The 20,920-nt window shown below is 45.6% G+C and overlaps 1 long non-coding RNA gene across 2 annotated transcripts in view; it reads right to left on the bottom strand.

The window, feature by feature from the left end:
* Nucleotides 1-2,008: 2,008 nt before the first annotated feature.
* LOC148134984 (uncharacterized) overlaps nt 2,009-20,920 on the bottom strand; it is a 43,305-nt gene continuing 24,393 nt past the window's right edge. For both annotated transcript variants that reach the window (XR_015755518.1, XR_015755519.1), the window contains one exon: nt 2,009-2,767. This is a non-coding gene — a long non-coding RNA (uncharacterized LOC148134984). The remainder of the gene's footprint in view (nt 2,768-20,920) is intronic.

Raw genomic sequence — 20,920 nt, forward strand, 5'->3', positions numbered from 1 at the left:
AAAATAGGAGGATGTACTCAATCAGAATTAGGAATTCACTTACCCCTCCCAGTGGGACACACACCGACAAAGTCACACTGCGGAGAGGCCGTTCACCTGCCCCACGTATGGGAAGGGATTTACTCCATCTTACAATCTGCTGAGGCACCAGAGATGGCACAGTGGATTTCGACCCTTCACCTGCTCCATGTGTGAGAAAGGATTCATTCAAATCTCTCACCAGCGGAGACATTAGTGCATTCCCACTGGAGAGAGGCCATTCACCTGCTCAGTGTGTGGGAAAGCATTCACTCAGTCCTCTGACCTGCTTAAACACCAGTGAGCTCACTCTGGGGAAATGTCATTCACTTGTTCCCTGTGTGGGGGGAGATTCACTCAAATGCAGCACCTGCGGAGTCTCCAGTGAGCCCACACAGGGGAGAGGCCATTCAGATGGTCAGTGTGTGAGAGGGGATTCAGTGATTCATCCTGCCCCACTGAGAACCCAGTGAGCCCAAACCGCGGGAGAGCTCATTCAGATGCTCAGTGTGGGAGAAGGGATTCAGTGATTCATCGCTCCTGCTGAGACTCCAAGGAGCCCACACTGAGGAGAGACCGTTCAGATGCTTAGTGTGAGAGAAGGGATTCAGTGATTATTCCTGCCCCAGAGACTCCAGCGGGTTTACTCTGGGTAGGAGCTGTTCACCCCTCTGTGTGACAAGGGATTTGCTGCATCTTCAACATGATTGAGAGACCAGTGAGTGCTCACAGGGAAGTGGTCATACACCTACACCGTGTGGACTGCAGGATTCTCATTCTGATGTTACTATCCATCAGAGTCAGGAGTGGACCTTGTCCATGATGACACTGTTGGAGTATTGATGTTGTTGTTAACCACATTAACTGGGCTGGAGTTGACTGAACTTACATTGCCACTTTCTGAACCTCAGGATGCCTCTCTGGGCAGTAAGTGTCCACAAACAGCAATGTGACAAGGAGCAGGGATCATCTGTTTTGATTTAAATTGTGATTGCAGCACGGCTGCTTCACAGCCTTGGAGTCCAGCCTTGGCCAACAGCCTGTGTGGAGTTCCCACATTCTCCCCATGATAGTGTGGGTCCCCTCCAGCTGCTCTGGTTTCCTCCCGCAGTCCAAAGATGTGCAGGTCAGGTGGATCAGTCCTAAATTGACCACAGGATCCAGGATTGTGCAGACTAGGTAGATCAGCCATGGGAAATGCAGTGTTACAGTAAGAGTGCTCTCGGCGTGATGTTCTTCAGTTGGTCGGTGGGGTTTGATGGGCCAATGCTCTCCTTCCACACTGTCGTGATTCTATTCTATGATTGAGGATAAAGGCTACACAGCAGGGTGTCCTTGGAGAAGGAACATGTGGTATGCATCAGTGCTCTCGATGCCTTCAGATAGAGGTGGGCATCTCAGGGGATACAGTGCTTTATCTCCACCATTGCCCCCCTCCCCACAACTCTACCTCGATTTTGTCCCTTCTCATTCTGTCACTTGTAATGGTTTTCTTGGCCAGTAATGGGCTTTGTTTATAAATATTCAATTGGTAACACAAATGGTTTACTGCTGGTGATTATATGTCTAGATTAGAGTGGTGCTGGAAAACCAAAGCAGGTCAGGCATGATCCGAGGAGCCAGAAAATCAATGTCTTGGCAAAAGCCCTTTTCCAGCACCACTCTGATCTAGGCTCTGGTTTCCAGCATCTGCAGTCCTCACTTTTGCACTGCTGGTGATTATATGTTAGCCAAAAGCAAAATGGCGTAATGATGATTTTGATGGTGGAAAGGTTGCTGTGATAACATTTCTGGGTCGGAGAAATGGGGAAAAAGAACGCTTCACAGCTCATTGAACGAGAACTGAAAAGCTGTTAAATCAAACCTCAGACAGGGAGGCAATATTTCCCTGAGGTTTGAGTAACTGGAAAGTGATGGTGTCCGGGAATAGACAGGATTTTGTTTTACAGGAGGTTGAAAGCTTTAAAACGGTTATATTCAGACAGTTCAATTAATTTTCTTTAATTTTATTTGCTGTGCAAAAAACTTTTACAACATTTTAAAGCCAAAATGTACAAACCTTGTGTTAAAGATAAATGTTACATAAAATCCATCAAACCATCCCTCACTGAAAACTGTTGTGCAAGTGCAATCTCCTGGAGAATCCTGCCCTGCCTACTCCTTCCGACCCGGGCTCCATGACTATATACATACCTGGGAGATAGCAGCAGGAGGAGGCCATTCAGCCTTTCAATCCTGCTCCACCATTCAATGGGAAACAGCTGACCATCCAGCTCAGTCTCCTGTCCCTGCTGTGTTCCAATCCCCTTTCATGACTTTACCTCGAAGAACTATATCAAAGTCCTCCTTTGGCTTCACTGCCTTTTGTTCCAGTGATGTTGATGTTGCTGTGTTACTGTGTAGGTGTAGGCAGGGGTAATGTGATGGTGCTGCCTACTGGAGGATGTACTCAGCATCCCTCATCATCCTGCAGTAACATCAACCGGGTTTCAGCAACTAGAGATAGATACCATTTCCAGGATATGGGCATCACTGGCTCAGCCAGCATTTATTCCTCATCTCTAGTTACCCTTGAGAACACGGTAGTGAGCTGCTGTCTTGAACCACTCGCAGTCCATTTGGTGCAGATAGACCGACAATGCTGGGAGGGAGAGTGTTGCAGGATTTTGGCCCAGTGATTCTCTATCTTTGGCTCTTCAAATATTGTTAAACTTAATCACCAGTCTGCAAATCTTCACCATCTCACACCCTGTATAAAGGAATATGTCCAGATTAGAAATTCAGAACAGATAATTCTAATTTCTCTGGAATATTTTTCCCCTTTGTTTCCCCAAAGCTGCAACCGTCCAGCTCACTTACTCTCTCCCACCATTCTGACTCTGCTGTCCCCTAATGTACACCCTCCCCATTCTCATGGAGTAACTGATAAACAGATCCATGCTACCACTTTCCGTCCCTGGTTAGACTCTGCACCCTTTCTGGGTTCACTTCCTTTCCCTTCAGTTGCTGCAAGTGAATAATGTAACAGCAGAATGAAACAAAAGGAAACAGACAGGGAGATGGCAGATCCTGGACAGAAGAGGAACCTTCAGGCTGGGAGAATGGGTCAGATCCTTGTTTGTTTCTCAGAGGTCGATTCCCAGCATTGCAACAAGTTGGGAATGGAACTTGGTTCCACGTGAGTGTGATGGCACTTTGACGCCCCCCCCCCCCCCCCAACTGATCAATACTATAAGCAGATGTGCCCCTTCTCCACCCAATCACAGTGTGAATGCTTTCTGTTGGTTACCCAAAACACATGCTCCAAAACCCATTCACATTCTGTACATGTACAGTACCAGGTTTCCCTGCACACATGTGATCCCTGCCTCAGGGATTGTGGGAGTTATAGTCCCCATGAAGCCTCTGGAGACCTGTTTCTGGAAAGTGAATGAAAAGTGTGGGGTGGAGGGTGTTGTGTATCCGATCCCCATTCAGACACACAGGACATGTGGGTTGTCATTGCGTTTTACTGAGACATCCGCTTAGAAAACTCGATTTCTGATGTAAGGAATATACATTCAGCCAATTGTGGGGTGGGGAGGTTAATAAGGGGCAGCAAATTTTAAGAGAGGTGGCTCAGTGGCTAGCACTGCTGCCTCACAGCGTCAGAGACCCGGGTTTGATTCCAGCCTTAGGCGACTGTGTGGAGTTTACACATTCTCCCTATGTCTGCGTGGGTTCCCGCTGGGTGTTCCGGTTTCTTTCCACAGTCCAAAGATGCACAAGTTTGATGGATTGGCCATGCTAAATTGCCTACAGGGTCCACGATGTGCCAGTTAGACAATTAACAACAGGAAATGCAGGGTTACAGGGAATGGATGGGTCCGAATGGGATGCTCACCATAGGGTTGGCGTGGACTCGATCGATGAATACCCTGTTTCTGCACTATAGGGACTCTATTCTATTCTCATGAGGAAGAATGTACCTATCTCAATGTGTTCTGAATTTGTGGAATTCCCTATTCAAAATGCAGTGGATGCCAGGGCAATGAGCAACCTTAATGAAAAGATACAGATGTTTAATTTGCAATGAGTTGAAGGGTGAGAGAGAGCAGGCGGGAAAATCCAGCTGAGAGCAAGGTGAGCTCAATCATCACCGTATTAAATGGTGGAGATGGTTCGAAGGGCTGCATTGACTCTCCTGTGCGCAGTGCTTATCTTCTTACGGTAATAATTGGAAAGCTGAATCCAAAAATCACCACCTTCAGAAAATGCAGGATACTCAGATGGATTAGCATTCCAAACTTAGATAGTGAGGAAGCGAGTAGGAGTTAATGATTTTGCAATTTTACACTGAGGGGACACAGTGATTTATGGTTTTCGACTGTGTAGGACATTCACACCGTCCAGAATACTCTGTTGGGAATATCTATCCTGTACTTTACTACAAAGCCAAGGTCTCTGACAATGAAACCCAAAACACCGCCTCCCCACGTAATCTGATAAAAGACTTGAGAAGTCTGGTTGAATTTAGAACACAGATGGAAAACGGGAAGATTAAATCCAATCCCAAGATCCTGTGCTTAAACAAAGGAGACGACAATAGGATGAGGCAGGAGTTGGCTAATATAGACTGGAAGCAAAGACTTTAGGGTGGGACAGTTGACAGACAGTGGAGGAATATCAAAGAATTTTTCAAACTGCTCAGCAAAAACATATATCAGTGAAAAGGAAGGACTGTAGGAAAAGGAGTAATCTGCCGTGGGTGGGTAAGGAAATAATGGAGTCTGTCAAATTGAAATAGAAAACATACAAATTGGTAAAAACCAAGGAGAAACCAGGAGATTAGAAAAACTTCAAAGATCAACAGAAAGCTTGATGGGATTCGGGATAAAATGTAATGAGTAGCTATCTGCAGGGACAGAATAGCAGTTTACACTATTGGAGGGGAACCTATTGTTTGGAGAACATATGGCCTCTGTAATTGTTGAAGCACTTAACTGTTACCATAGAGATAATCCTGATCACGTTAAAACTCACAGCACACCCCAAAAACTTGTATGTCCAAATAAACCTGTTGGACTATAACCTGGTGATGTGTGGTTTTTAACTTTGTTGATCCCACCTCAACCCCGGCTCCTCCACATCAGAATCCTGATAGACAGCCCCACTGAAACTGAAGCGCCTGTCAGGCACTTGAGGGAGCCAAAGGGGCGTGGGGGGAGGGGTGCGTGGTTTAACCACAAAGTGCTGAACAGAACTAGACTTTTTAACTGCTGTTGCCATTGAGATAATCCTGAGAGATAGTCTCTATTCAAAGTCACAAACCACAAAGGTAGAAGAATGGGAGCCGTACACCGGACAGGCGGGGAGTTACCTGATGCTGCCTGGAGGCATTTTGCACGTAAAATATCCAGGTAACTACCATGTCTCATCAATAAAGACTCAAAGAAGACCTCTCAGAGTTCTGTGCCTATTTATTCCTACTCAGCAGGGTTCAGGAATATGAGGACACAGCAGTCAGTCTTCACAGTGGAGGATATGAAGAACATGCCAGGAATTGATAAGGAGACTGAGGAAGGTGAGGACCTATAAATAACCGTTATCATGAAAGAGTTAGAGCTGGGCAACCTAATGGAGCTAAAGGTAGACAAGTCTCTTTGCTCTGATGGAATACATCCCAAGATACCAACAGAGTTAGGGGGAGAAATAGCAAATGCACTTAAGTCATAGAATCCTACAGCAGAGACAGGCACTTTGGCCCAAACTGGCCCATGCCAATCAGAATGTCCATCCACGCTAACCCTATTTCCATGCACTTGGCTCATCTGCTTCTGAAACGTTCCTATCCATGTATTTGTCCAAATGCCCTTTAGATGTTGTTAACAGACCCGCCTCAACCACTTCCACTGGCAGTTCATTCCATATACATACCACCCTCTGTGTAGAACAGTTGCCTCTCAGGGTTCCCTTTTAGTCTTTCTCCTCTAACCTTAAACTGATACCCTCCAGTCCTTATTCCCTGGGAAAAAGGCTGAGTGCATTCACCTTACCCATGCCTCTCATGATCTTATACACTTCTTTAATATATTCTCCCTCGGTTTCCTCTGCTATAAACAAAAAAGTCCTCGCTTGTCTAACCTCTCCCTGTAACTCAGACCCCTGAGATCTGGCATCATCCTTGTAAATTTCTTCTGCACCTTTCCAGTTTCATAACTGAAACCTACACTGCACTCATCACACTTCCAGTGTTTCCCCACGGCGCTGGAACCGACGTGACAACACCAATGGATTACAATCCATGATCGATAATTCACTCCGTTACAACAATTCCATTTTCACAGCTTTTTCCATGATGCAAGAATCCTTTTGTCTTTCTGGTTTCATGGTAAATTGTCCTCATACAAAACCAATCTGGGGCTTAACTGTTCCTGGGAAATGTGCCATGATGTTTTAGACTTTCAAAAACCAAATGAAATCTCTCTCCACAGTCCCCACGCTAACATGGACTTCGCTGTCTCAGTACTTTTTCCAGTCACGCTGACATTTGAGATATTCGTCCACAGGCAGAATGCACATCTTTCGTTCCAGATGAAAAGGCCAATGATATCCAGATCGGCACGGATCCAGTAACTATCAAAACTGAACATGAAATTCAATGTGAATTTCTCAACTACAAATTCCCCCTTTCAGTACTCTACAACAGAGAAAACAAAGTGCTGGAGCTACTCAGCAGGTCTGGCAGCATCTGAAATGGTGACAGATGCAGGAAACATTGCAGCCTGGAAGAAGTGTTCAGATGATTACACCAGGAACGTGCGCTTGATGACCAATATGGAGAAGATGGGGGCATTGTGTTCAACAGTTTTATACCAGAGACTCTGACCCCATTTTATTCCGTGTTTCTCTGAGATTCCCTCTTTTCAGAAGCAGGCAGGAGTGGGAAGCAGTGGAGAATGTAAATGATGTGTGACCTTCCTAGTGAGAGGATTCGAGTACCGGAGCAGGGATCCCTTTCTGGAAGGGCCTTGGCGAGACCACACCTGGAGTACTGCGTGTACCTTTGTTCCCCTTTCCCAAGGAAGACTCTCCTGGTTACTGAGAGAGAGTAAAGGAGGGGCACCAGCCTGGGTCCTGGGATGTGTAGATAATTAAGGGCTGCAGATGCTGGAAGTCAGAGTTTATACAATGTTGATCTGGGGAAGTGCAGCAGGTCAGGCAGCATCAGAGGGGCAGGAAAGTTGATGTTTTGGGTCAGGACAGTTTGTCAGTCCGAATGAATAGTCCTGACCCGAAACATCAATTTTCCTGCCCCATCGTATCCATGCTGGTCATCAAACGCCTATTTATTCTAGTCCCACGTTCTGGCACTCCATGTAACATCTTGGTGTGATCATCTAAACACTTCTTCCAGGCTGCAATGTTTCCTGCATCTGTCACCATTTCAGATGCTGACAGACTTGCTGAGGATGTCCAGCAATTTATGTTCTTATTGCAGATTTCCACCATTTTGCTGAAGCACATAGACATGTATACAGCTCCATATTTTGTTGACTCACATTTCTGAGATGGCAGGACTGATGGCTGAAGAGGGACTCAATCCTTGTTTAATCCTCCTTTTCTTTGGCTTTCTGAGCTGCTGACTACATCACTAATATTCTACCTCCCATTCCCTGACCTGAATCTGACCCATCTAAGCCGACACTTTAGTTCCCAACCCCCTGCCAAGACTAGTTAAAACCTCACCAATGGAACTGCAAAAGCCCCCATCAGATTTGTCTCAGCTCTGCCCAGGGGTAACCGGTCAGGCTGGTATAGGACCCACCCAGAAACAGTCCCAGTGCCTGAAGAATCTGAACCTTTCTCTGGTACACCATTTCCCCAGCCACACATCCAGCTGATCTACCCTCTTATTCCTGCTCTCACTAGCACATGGCACTGGGAGTAAGTCTGACCTTATTACATTTCAGGATCTACATTTTAATGCATCTCTGCTCTCCCTATATCTAGCTTTCAGGCCCTCATCCCTCTGTTTAGCGATGTCGTTGGTATCTGTGTGTTCCACCACCATGGGCTGTTTAACTTCCAGCTCCAGAAAGTCCTGCAGCCGCTCCATGATATTGCGGATCCTAGCTTTATGGAGGTAACATACCATCCTGGATTCATGTCTATGGTCACAGCAGTGCCCGCCCTAACCCTGAGCATTGAATCCCCTGTCACTATAGCCGTGTTTCCTCTCTTTCCTCCCGCTCTTTGCAGCGGAGCTCTCTGTGGTGGCATGACCCTAGCTGGTGCTGATTTCCCGAGAAGCCACCCCACCCATTCCCACCCTTACAGAATCCCAAGTGGGATACAGTATCTGTATGAGAAGGGGATGACCACTGGGGACCCCTGCACCCCATTCCTGAGCCTTTTCCTTGATCTGATGGTCACCCATTCCCTTTCTGCCTGTGTAGCCCTCACCTGCAGTGTGACTAACTCACTAAACATGCTGTCCATAACATTCTCAGATTCTCCACAGTGAGTCCACTCACAGCTCCAGGTCTGAAAAGCAGTTTCCCAGTAACTGCAGATGAACACACTTGCAGCACACATAGCCGTCAGGCACACTGGAAGCGTCCCTTATTTCCCACACTGTACAAGAGGACCACACCACGGGTCTGAGGTGCCATATCACAACATCTCTCTACATTTATCTCGTTACTCCCATTAAGAAAATTTAAATGAGTGAGCAACCTTCCTTCACTTCAAACATGTACATTATAATAAAAAAAAAACTTTACTTCAGCAGATATGCCATACTTTAAAAACTTAAATACTCCGCAGGTATCACTGAGAAATTGGCTGTTCCCATTGGGACCACGTGAATTACTGAATGGCCTGAACTAAACTTGAGTTTCAGCTTCACCTTCTCCCAGTCTCACCTCACTCTGTTTACACCCAACTCCAAAACACTCTCATTGAGCCAAGCAGCACTCTCAGTGCAGCCTTGTCATTTTCAATGTCTGCTCACACCTACACTGCCCTCGGCCTCCTGTACTGTTCTAATGCATCTCAATGGGAGCTCAGGAACAGCATCTCATCTTTCAGTTCAGCCCTTTGCAACCCTAGAGTCAACATGGACTTCAGCAGTTTCTAGATGAACAGACAGTTGTCAGAATCTGGAATGTTCCACCTGAAATGGTGCTGGAATTTGAGTCCACAAGGAAATTCAATGAGAAGCTTGCAGGAAATTGGAAGTAGAGGGTTTACAGGTTAACATCATGAAGTGGGTGACTGGGACTAAATCTGGCATTTGGATAAATCTGTGCTCTCTCTCAGCCCAATACCTCCTTCCACAGCTGCAGGGCCAAGAATTGAACACATACCCAAAGGGTGATCTGACCATGAACTTGAACATCTTTCTGCTTTTTGCTTGACAAAACTATTGGTGATATTTTCTCAGACTGAACAAACCTTTCTCGTTCCACAGTTAAATGCCAATGATATTCAGATCGTGATTATTCCGTGGACTGTAGAAACTTGTTTTTGAGATCCCAGTCTCAATTATTCTCAATTAATATCCTATAAAATGAATTCGCAAAACAAAGCTCACAGTCAGTGCAAGATGAATAGTGAAGGCGAACACTTCTCTTGGTATGTGTTTGATGTGTAAACACTCCTCTTGAAATCACCCCACCCCCCCAAAAAAGAGGACATGTGCCTGCGCCTTGCTGTACCTTACCCCAAATAAAGATGGCGGCCATAACCCAGGACCTCTCACTGCCTGAGGCCCACAGCTGTTTTCCTCTTTGCTGCAAATGTGGGACCAAGATTTTCTAATTCAGATTAACAACCTGCACAGAGTATGACTAAACCCTCCCAGTCTACACTGATACATCTCATCCGGTTTCTGCTGCCACTCTCCCCTTTCCACCTCCTGCAAACACCAAGGGTCATCACGGGTTCTGTGACCCTTCATCAGAACCGAAAACAGCTGGGAAAAGTAGAATCCCTATAGCGTGGAAACAGGCTCTTCGGCCCAACAATTACACATCCACCCTCCGAAGTTCATTTCACCCAGACCCATTCCCCTCCCTATTACTCTCCATTTCCCCAGACTAATGCACATCCACGAACACTACGGGAAATTTAGCTGGGCCAATTCACTGAACCTGCACATCTTTGGACTACAGGAGATAGGGGTAAAGAGTAAATAATAGGTGGGGACAGAGTGCAAAGAGAGACAGGAACATTTGTAAAGACAAAGGAGTGAATAACGATCTGGTGGGACAGTGGAAAGCTGTTAGTGGAGGAGACAGGAACCTGGTAGCATCTGAGTGGCAGTGGTGGAAATGGTGACTGATGAGTTACATTGTGGCTGCAAAAAGGCCACACTTTAACGCAAGCTGGAAGAACAACACCTCATCTCCCAGTCGGGGACCCTGCAATCCTCTGGCTTCAACATCAAATTCAATAATTTTAGGTCTGAACTCTCCCACGTCCTAGTGTCTTTGCCCCCTACCCCACATACCAGGCCTTGTTATTACATAGCCTGCCATTACACACTACCAATGTTTAGCCACTAACAGTCCCCATAAACAGCTATTCACCCTCCCCTCCCCCCCCAAGCCAAATCGTTATCCACTCCTTTGTCCAACTGCTCCTATCTCTCTCTTTGGACTCTATCCCCCCCTATCATTTACTCCTTAACCACTACCTTCTGCATAAAAACCAACATTTTTTCCGAGTAGCACTAGTTCCTGAGGATGGATCACCGAATCCAAAATGCGAACCGATTTCTCTTCACAGATGCTGCCAGATCTGCTGAGCTTTTCCAGTACTTTCAGTTGTTGTGTGTGATTTACAGCCTCCGCAGTTCTTTTGGTTCTAATTTCCCCGGAGTATCTAATTCAGGTCCAGCAGACTGAAACAGTGTTTATCAACCCTCCCAGTCCACACTAACTCCATCTCTCTCCCAGTATCTGCTGTCTCTCCCACTCCTTCACATTCAGTCCCCCCTCACAGTGACACTGCGCCTGCAAAGCTGATGGTCATGTGTTGGCCTGCTGGACCCACCCCTCATTCACTCCCATTGGCTGGAGGATCACGCCAACTCTCCTATTGGTCTGAAGCTGTGTCAATCAGCCAGGCCCCATTGTGACCTGAGTGGTGGGATCCTCCCAGGTGCATCAGAGGCTGAGGGGTGACCTCATAGAGGTTTATAAAATCAGGAGGGGCATGGGTAGGATAAATAGACAAGGTCGTTTCCCTGGGGTGGGGGAGTCCAGAATGAGAGAACATAGGTTTAACATGAGAGGGGGAGAATTTAAAATGGATCAGAGGGGCAATTGTTTTTCCCACTGAGTTTGGTGCGTGTATGGAATCTTCTGTCGGGAAGTGGAGGATGTTGCTACAATTATACAAATTTGGCATCTGGATGGGTATATGAATAGGATAGAGTGATATGTGCCAAGTGTTGGCAAATGGGTCTAGATTAGGTTGGGATATCTGGTTGGCATGGACTGGTTTAACCAAAGGGTTTATTTTCATGCTGTACATCTCTACGGCTGTGCCCTGTGATGAGCTTCATCATTCACAGTGAATTGGGCAGTATCACAGAGCACAGGGGCTGGAGGCTATTCCGCCCATTGGGGCTGTACTCTCTCCCTCTGGAGATAGTGCCAGTCAGTCCCAACTCAACTTCCATTTGGACATAGCCCTCCAAATCCTTCCTTAAAAAAGTTAAATTTCAAATTTGTTTTGACAATAGCTACTGAATCTGCATCCAGCTGTCTTTCAAACTGTTCCAGATGCTCAGAACTTAGTGAGTAAAATAATCTTCACATTTTTAATCTGCATTATTTGCCAGTTACCTGAAAGTAGTTACTAAAAATTGTGACGTTAAAAATTTCTCACTCTGTCTCTCTGTAAATGAAATGCCCTGGAAACAAATCAACTCCTGGTCGAAATCACAGCTTAACCTTCTCAGCTCCAAGGAGAATTGTCTGACCTTCTGCTAACTCTCCATAAAAGAGAAACCTATCTTAATTTTAATTTATTAGTGCCATAGAGATGTACAGCACAGAAACAGACCCTTCAGTCCAACTTGTCCAGGCCAACCAGATATCCTAAATTAATCTCGTCCCATATGCCAGCACTTGGCCCATAACCTTCTAAACCTTTCCCAATCACATATCCAATGAGATGTGTTTTAAATGTTGTAACTATACCAGCCTCCACACTTTCTCTGGCAGCTTATTCCATACACGTATCACGTTCAGCTTGAAACTTTGCCCCTAATATCCCTTTTCAATCTTTTCCCTCACACCTGTGCTTTCTAGTTTTGGACTCACCTAAACAGGAATAAGACCCTGGCTGTTTACCCTATCCATGCCCCTCACGATTTTATCAACCTCTATGGTCACCCCTCAGCATCCGATTCTCCAGTGAAAACAGCCTCAGCCTATTCAGCCTCTCCCTATAGCTCAATCCCTCAACCCTGGAAACATATTTTCTGAATCCTTTCAAGTTTCACAATATCATTCCGATAGTGGGGAGACCAGGACTGAAAGCTGATTCAGTCACTTCTGGAATTCTATGTCCTGTACAGCCGCAAAATGACGTCACAACTCCTGTACTCAATGCACTGACCGATAAAGGCAAGAATACTAAACACCTTCTTCACTACCCTGCCTATCTATGATTCCACTTTCAAGGAACGATGAACCTGCACTCCAAGATCTCTTAGTTCAGCAACACTGCCCAGGACCTTCCCATTAAGTGTAGAAGTCCGGCTCTGATTTGCTTTTCCAAAATGCAGAACCTCACATTTATCAAAATTAAACTTCATCTGCCACTCCTCAGCCCATTTGATCGGAGTCTCATTGTACTCTGAGGTAACTTTACTGTCCACTGCACCTCAAATTTTGGTGTCTATTGTAAACCTACTAACCATAGCTCCTATATTCACATGGAAATCATTGATATAAATGACAAAAAGCAGTGGACCCAGCACCCAGCCTGACAGCATTTTGCTCACCACAGGCTTCCAGTCCTAAAAGCACCCTTCACCAAGACACTGACTGCTCAGCAAGGTTAGAGCTCATGGAATACAGGGAGAACTAGCCAATTGGGATCCAGAACTCGCTCAAAGGCAGAGGGTGGTGGTGGAGGGTTGATTTTCAGACTGGAGGCCTGTGACCAGTGGAGTGCCACAAGGGTCGGTGCTGGATCCACTACTTTTCGTCATTTATATGAATGACTTGGATGTGAACATAGCAGGCATAGTTAGTGAGATGACACCAAAGTTGGAGGTGTAGTGGACAGTGAAAACAATTACCTCAGAGTACAACGGGATCTTGATCAGATGAGTGAATGGGCTGAGGAGTGGCATTTGGGGAAATCAAATCTTAGCAGGACTTATACACTTAATGGTAAGGTCCTGAGGAGTGTTACTGAACAAAGAGACCTTGGAGTGCAGGTTCATAGCTCCTTGAAAGTGGAGCCGCAGGTAGATAGGATAGTGAAGGCGGCATATGGTTAGAACATTAAGTACAGGAGTTGGGAGGTCATGTTGTGGCTGTACAGGGCATTGGTGAGGTCACTATTGGAATATTGGTAACAAACCTGGTCTCCTTCCTATTGGAAGGATGTTGTGAAACTTGAAAGGGTTCAGAAAAGATTTACAAGAACGTTACCAGGATTGGAGGATTTGATCTCAGCTGGGGGTTGAATAGATTTTGAATAGACTGGGGCTATTTTCCCTGGAGCGTCCGAAGCTGAGAGGTGAGCTTATAGAGGTATATAAAATCATGAGGGGCATGGATAGGATAAATAGACAAAGTCTCTTCCCTGGGGTGGTGGATCCCAGCACTAGAGGGCATAGGTTTAGGGTGAGAGGGGAAAGACTTTAAAGAGACTTGTAGGGCAACGTTTTCACAGAGGGTGGTATGTGTATCGAATGAGCTGCCAGAGGAAGTGGTGGAGGTTGGACGAATGCAACATTTATAAGGCATCTTGATGGGTATATGAATAGGAAGGATATGGGCCGGGTGCAAGCAGGTGGGACTACATTGCGTTGGGATATCTGGTCAGCATGTACTGGTTGGACCGAAGGGTCTCTGCTTCTGTGTTGTACATCTATGACTCTTTGATGTTCCAGTCAATTTTGTATCCAAATAGCTAGTTCCGCCTGTATTCTATGGTGTTGAACTTGCTAACCAGTCTGTTATGTGGAACCTTGTGTCTTTCTCAAGTCCAAGTTAATGACTTCCATGCACAAAGCCATGCTGACTATCCCTAATCTTTTCTTGCCTTTCCAATGACATGTAAATTCTGTCCCTGAGAATCCCTTCCAACAACTTGCCTGCCACTGACTTCAGGCTCACTGGTCTATAGTTCCCTGGCTTTTCCTTACTATCTTTCTCAAATAATGATTTGGAGATGCCAGTGTTGGACTGGGGTGTACAAAGTTAGAAATCACACAACACCAGGTTATAGTCCAACCGGTTTAATTGGAAGCACACTTCCAATTAAACCTGTTTGACTATAACCTGGTGTGTGATTTTTAACTTTCTCAAATAATGGCACCCATCTTCCAGCACCCTGTCTGTGGCAATCGATGATACAAATATCTCAGCGAGGGGCCCAGCAATCACTTCCCTGGCTTCCCACAAAGTTCTGGGATACACCTGCTCAGATTCCTGGGATTTATCCACCTTTCTGCTTTTTAAGACATCCAGTACCTCCTCCACTGTAATATGAACAATTGCCAAGTTATCACTATTTATTTCTCCAAACTCTCTAGCTTCCATATCATTTTTCAGTAAAAACTGATGTGAAATACTGACAGAATCTCTCCCACTGCCTGCGGTTCCATAGACAGCCTAACTGATTTTTGAGGGTTGCTATTCTCTGCCTGGTTACTCTTTTGTCCATAGTATATTTGTCGAATCTCTTTGGATTCTCCTGAAACCAATTTCCCAAGCTATCTCACGTCCTCTTTTTGCTCTCCTGGTTTCCCGAGACTTTTCCTCCTCTAGGGAGTCACACAAACACAGCTCTCAATACCTGCCATATCCCTCCTTCATTTTCTTGACCAGAGCCTCAATTTCTCTAGTCATGCAGCATTCTCTACACCTACCAGCCTTGGCCTTAACAGGAAAATACTGTGTCTGTACTCACATTATCACAGGCCTATGGAGGCATTGGCAGATGTGGACATCAAAACAATCAATCATTCTCAGTAAAGAGGTACTGTTGAAAAAGCTAAGAGCCCAAAGGTAGATGGGTCTCCTGGCCCTGATAGAATGCATCCCAGAGATGGCGGGGGAAAATAGCAAATGCTCATGTGATTATTCACTAAAATCTGATTGACTCTGGGACAGTTCCGACAGATTGGCAAGCTGCAAACGTGATGCCACTTATTCTAAAAAAATGCATAGGGTGCTGGTGAGGCCACACCTGGAGTACTGTGTACAGGTTTGGTCTCCTTACTTCTGCAAGGATGTACTGGCACTGGAGGGAGTGCAGATGAGGGTCACTAGTTTGGGCCTGGAGTTGAGAGGGTTGGTGTATGTGGAGAGATTTAGGACTGAGTTCAGGAGGAACTTCTGCAGCTAAAGGGTTGTGAATCTGTGGAATTTGCTGCTGAGTAAAGCAGCTGAGGCTTTCATCTTGAATGTGTTTAAGGCAAAAGGTAGATTTCTGAACAGGAAAGCAATTAAGGGTTACAAGTAAGAGCAGGAAAGTGGAGCTGAGGCCATGAAAAGATCAGCCCTGGTCTTACTGAATGGCAGAGCAGGCTTGAGGGGCCAGATTGCTTACTCCTGCTCCTCTTCCTTATGTTCTTATGTTCCCCCTTTCCAGCCATCCCTTTCCCTGGAAATAACTTCCCGCAAACAAATTTTGCAAGTTCTTACCTTGTGCCATCGAAATTGTCCAATTTAGAAGGCTATCTATTAGATCTGGTCTATTATTTTCTGTAACTATTTTAAAGCTAGTAGAATTATCAGAGAATCCAGACAGCGTGGAAGCGGGCCATTCAGCCCATCACATCCACACTGAACATCAGAGCCTTCTACCCTACCCCTATAACGTTGCAATTCCAATGAGCAATCCACCTGGCCAGCACATCCCTGACCACTATGGGCAATTCAGCCTGGATAACCCACCCATCCTACACATCTTTGGACTGTGGGAGGAAACCAGAGCAACCAGACGAAACCCAAGCAGACAACCACAACAAGGTGATCATCCCTTGCTTATTTCCCAGTCCATCCAAATAACTTCACTGGAAATACTCCCAATAATATCCTCCCTGAGCACAACCATAAAGGTATCCCTAATCCAAAATGCCATTCTGCCTCCTCTCGTCCCTCTTTCTATCCTTCCCATTGCATCTATACCCATCCATCACTGAGCCACGTTTCTGTAATATTCATGATATCCCAGTCCAATGTTCAAAACCAAATCCTCAGCTCATCTGCCTTCCCTGTCGGGCCTCTTGCACTGAAATAAATGCAGTGAAACTGCTCGGTCCTTCCTCGTTCTGTGCCTTGCCCTTGCCTGCCTTGACTGTCTAACTTCTCAACTGTACCAACCTCAGACATACCTCTTCTCTCACTATCTCTTTAGGTTTACCCCCCACTCCCTCACTGGTTTAATGCCTCCTGAGTAGCACTAGCAAATCTCCCTGCCTGGATATTAGACACCTTCCAATTCAGGTACAATCCATCCTTCTTATGCACGTCAATTCTACCCCAGCAGAGATTCCAATGATCCAAACATAGCAATCCTTCTCCCTGCACCAGATCCTTAGCCACACATTCATCTGCTCTATCCTGCTGTTCCTACTCTCACTAGCATGCGGCACAAAAAGTAATCCAGATATTACTACCCACGAAGACCTACTTTTTAATCCTCCAGGATAATTTGCTATATTCTCTCGTCAGGACCTCATCCTTTCCTCTTCCGATGTCATTGGTACTAATGTACAATGAGCTCCCACTGATCATACTCCCTTTTGAGAATACTCTGCTCCCTCTCCGAGACATCCTTGTCCCTGGCACCAGGGAGGTACCACCCATTCTGATGTCTCACTGTCAGCTGCAGAAACGGCAGTCTGTGCCCTATACCAGAGAATCTCCTATCACCATCGATTACCAGGCACCTCATATACCTCACATTACATTGGAGCCAGTCTCTGTACCAGTACCTTGCTTGTCAGTGCGATATGCCCCTGAGAGGGTGACCTCCGACGCTTTCCGAAACAGTGTACTTGTTTGAGATCAATCAGCCGGGCCCCATTGTGAGGTAAGTGGTGGGATCCTCTCTCTCTCTGCCCAGTGATGAGCTTCATCATTCACAGTGAATGGGGCAGTATCACAGAGCACAGGGGCTGGGGGCTATTCAGCCCATTGGGACTGTACTCTCTCCCTCTGGAGATGCTGCAAATCTGTCCCAACTCCCCTCTCACTTGCCCAAAGCCCACTAAGTCCTTCCTTAAAAAGTAAAATTATAAATCTGTTTGAGAACATATGCTGAATCTGTGTCCAGCTGCCGTTCAGCCTATTCCAGGTGCGCAGAACTTACTGAGTGAAATAATGTTCCCATTTTCACTCTGCATTATTTGCCAGTTACCTGAAAGTAGTTACGAAAAATTGTGATCGTGCTAACAATTCCTCTCTCTCTGCAAATTAATTGTTTGGAAACAAATCTGCACCTGGTCCAAATCATTGCTTAACTTATCTGTGCTTCTGCTAGCTCTCCACAAAAGAGGAACACATCTTAATTTATTAGTGTCATAGAGATGGACAGCACAGAAACAGACCTTCGGTCCAATTCGTTCATGCCAACTCGGGATCCTAAACTACTGGAGTCCCATTTGCCAGCTATTGGGCCCTATCCCTCAAAACCCATCCCATTCATGGATGCCTTTCAAATGTTGTAATTGTATCAGTCTCCACTACTTCATCTGGCAGCTCATTCCACACACACACCACACTCAGCTTGAAAACTTTGCCCCTTAGATCCCTTTTAAATCTTTGCCCTCTCAACTTAAGCCCATGTGCTCTTGTTTTGGACCCACCTCACCTGGGGGGGGGAAGACCCTGGCTGTTCACCGTATCCATGCCCCTCATGATTTATAAATCTCCATAAAGTCACCTCTGTCTTTGACTCTCCAGGGAAATTACCCCCAGCCTCTCCCTGTAGCCCAAATCCTCCAACCCTGGCAAAGTCTTTGTCAATCTTGTCTGAATTCTTTCAAGATTCAGAACATCCTTCCCAGAACAGGGGATTTTGAACTTAAAACAGAATTCCTGAAATGGCTTAATCAATGTCCTGTCCAGCCACAATATGATGTCCCAGCTTCTGTATTCAATGCATCGACCAATAAATATAAGCATACCAAACACCACCTTCACTAGTCTGCCTATCTGCGACTCTACTTTCAACGAACAATGAATCTGAACTCCATGGTCTGTTTGTTCAGCAACACTGCGAAGGACTTTACCATTAAGTGTAGAAGTCCTGCCCTGATTTGCCTTTCCAAAATACAATAGCTCAAATTTATCTAAATTGAACTCAGTCTGCCATTTTTCGTTCCAATGGCCCATCTGAACAAGATCCTGTTGTATTCTGAACTAACTTTCTACACTGCCCACTACACCACCAATTTTAGTGCCTTCTGACCATATCTCATATATTCACATCCAAGTCATTTATTGAAGGCCCCAATATCCATTGCTGCAGCACATTGCTGCTCACAGGCCTCCAGTCCACAAAACAACCCTACATCACCACTCTCTGTCTCCTACCTTCAAGCCAGTTTTGTATCTAAATAGCTCATTCTCCCAGCATTCCATGTTATCTAACCTTGCTAACCAGTCTGCTTTGTGGAACCCTGTTCAATTCCCATGGAGACAACGTTCACAGGCTGCCATCAATCATCTTTGTCACTTCTTCAAGAAAAAAAACACACTCAAGTTAGTGAGACACGATTTTGCACAAACAAAGCCACTTTAACTCTCCCTAATCATTTCCGAATACACGTTTATCCTGTCCTTTAGAATCCCTTCCAACAACTTGCCTGCCACTGACTTCAGGCTCACTGTTCTCTTGTTCCATGGCCTCTCCTTACCACCTTTTTAAAAATAATGGCACCTCACCTGTCGCTATCAATGATACAAATATCTCAGGAGAGGCCCAACAATCTTAATGGAGGACAGAGGGGGTTAGGGAGGATATTCTAGAGGTTTGTGTCCTTGGCAGCTCCAATCGTGGAGTGATGTAGGTGGGGAATAGCTGTCAACGGAGACAATTAGTGGTTAATCGCGGGTAGTGTGTAATGGCAGGCAATGTGATAACAATGTGTGAGAGTTAAGGGTTGGAGGGGTGGAGTTCAAGGGCAGTGGTGTCGGAAGTGGAGGAGATACACTGGAGGGCATTGGGGTTGACCACATGAGAGGGGAAATTACAGTCCTTGAAATATGGTCCATTTGGTATGTTCTGGAGTGTTCTGCCAGCTTGCAACAAGCTTCACTGGATCACTGCACCTAAGCATGAGACAGATGTTGGCCAGGGAACACGCTCGCGTGTTAAAGTGGCAGGCAACCAGGAGCTCAGGGTCTTTTTTGGCCTGAGAGGGAGCATAGATTGATCCAAATTGCACTTCATTTCTTTGTAGGAACTGTAAGATTTAGTCCCAATCACCCAATTCATAATGTTAACCTGTAAACTCCTTATGGACTCAAATCCTAGCACCTTTTCAGGTGGAATGTTCCAGATTCTGATAACTCTGTTCATTGAGAAAAATGATCCCTTTTATATCTTTTCCCTCTCATCTTAAGCCTGTGTCCTCTAGTTCTGAACCCACAGAACCCGGGAAAAAGTCCCTGACTGCTCACCTTATCCAGGTCCATCATGATTTTATAAACATTTAGAAGGTCACCTCTCAGTCTCTAACTCTCCAGGGAAAATAGTCCCAGCCTATTCAGCATTTCCCAATAGCTCAACCCGTCCAACCCTGGCAAAGTCCTTGCAAACCTTTCCTGAAACCTTTGAAGTTTCACAACATCATTCCGAAAACAGGGAGATTGGAACTGAAAACAGAATCCCAGAAGAGCATTAATCAATGTCCTGAACAACCACAATATGACGTTACAACAGCTGCATTCAATGCATTGACCAATAACGGGGAGTGTACCAAACACTGCATTCACTACCCCGCCTACCTGTGACTCTACTTTCAAGGAACTATGAACCTGCACTCCAACGTCTCTTTGTTCAGCAACACTCCCCAGGACTTTACCATTAAGTGTACAGGTCCTGCCCTGATTTGCCTTTCCGAAATCCAACAGCTCACATTTGTCTAAATTGAACTCCATCTGCCATTCCTTGCGCCATTGGCCCATCTGATCAAGATCCTGTTGCATTCTAAACTAACCTTCTTCACTGTCCACTACACCTCCAATTTTTATGCCTTCTGTAAACCTACTGACCATACCTTACACATTCACATCCAAGTCAATTATTTAAGGACCCAATATCGATCCTTGTAGCACACTGCTGACCACAGGCCTCCAGTCCGCAAAGCAACCGTCCATCACCACCCTCTGTCTCCTACCTTCAAGCCAGTTTTGTATCCAAATGGCTTGCTCTCCCTGCATTCCATGTTACCTAACCCTGCTAACCAGTCTGCTTTGTGGAACCTTGTTGAATGTCCACATAAACAACATTCACCGCCTGGCTTCATCAATTTTCTTTGTCACTTCAAAACACTCAGTCAAGTTAGTGAGACACAATTGTGCATGTACAAAGCCACATCGACACTCCCTAATCATTCCTTACCTTTCCAAATAGATGGATATCCTGTCCCTCAGAATCCCTTCCAACAACTTGCCTGCCACTGACTTCAGGCTCACTGTTCTCTTGTTCC

Source organism: Chiloscyllium plagiosum, unplaced genomic scaffold (assembly GCF_037043375.1).
Source record: "Chiloscyllium plagiosum isolate Xiang-an unplaced genomic scaffold, Cpla_swu_hap1 HiC_scaffold_51, whole genome shotgun sequence".
NCBI classification, from domain to species: Eukaryota; Metazoa; Chordata; class Chondrichthyes; order Orectolobiformes; family Hemiscylliidae; genus Chiloscyllium; species Chiloscyllium plagiosum.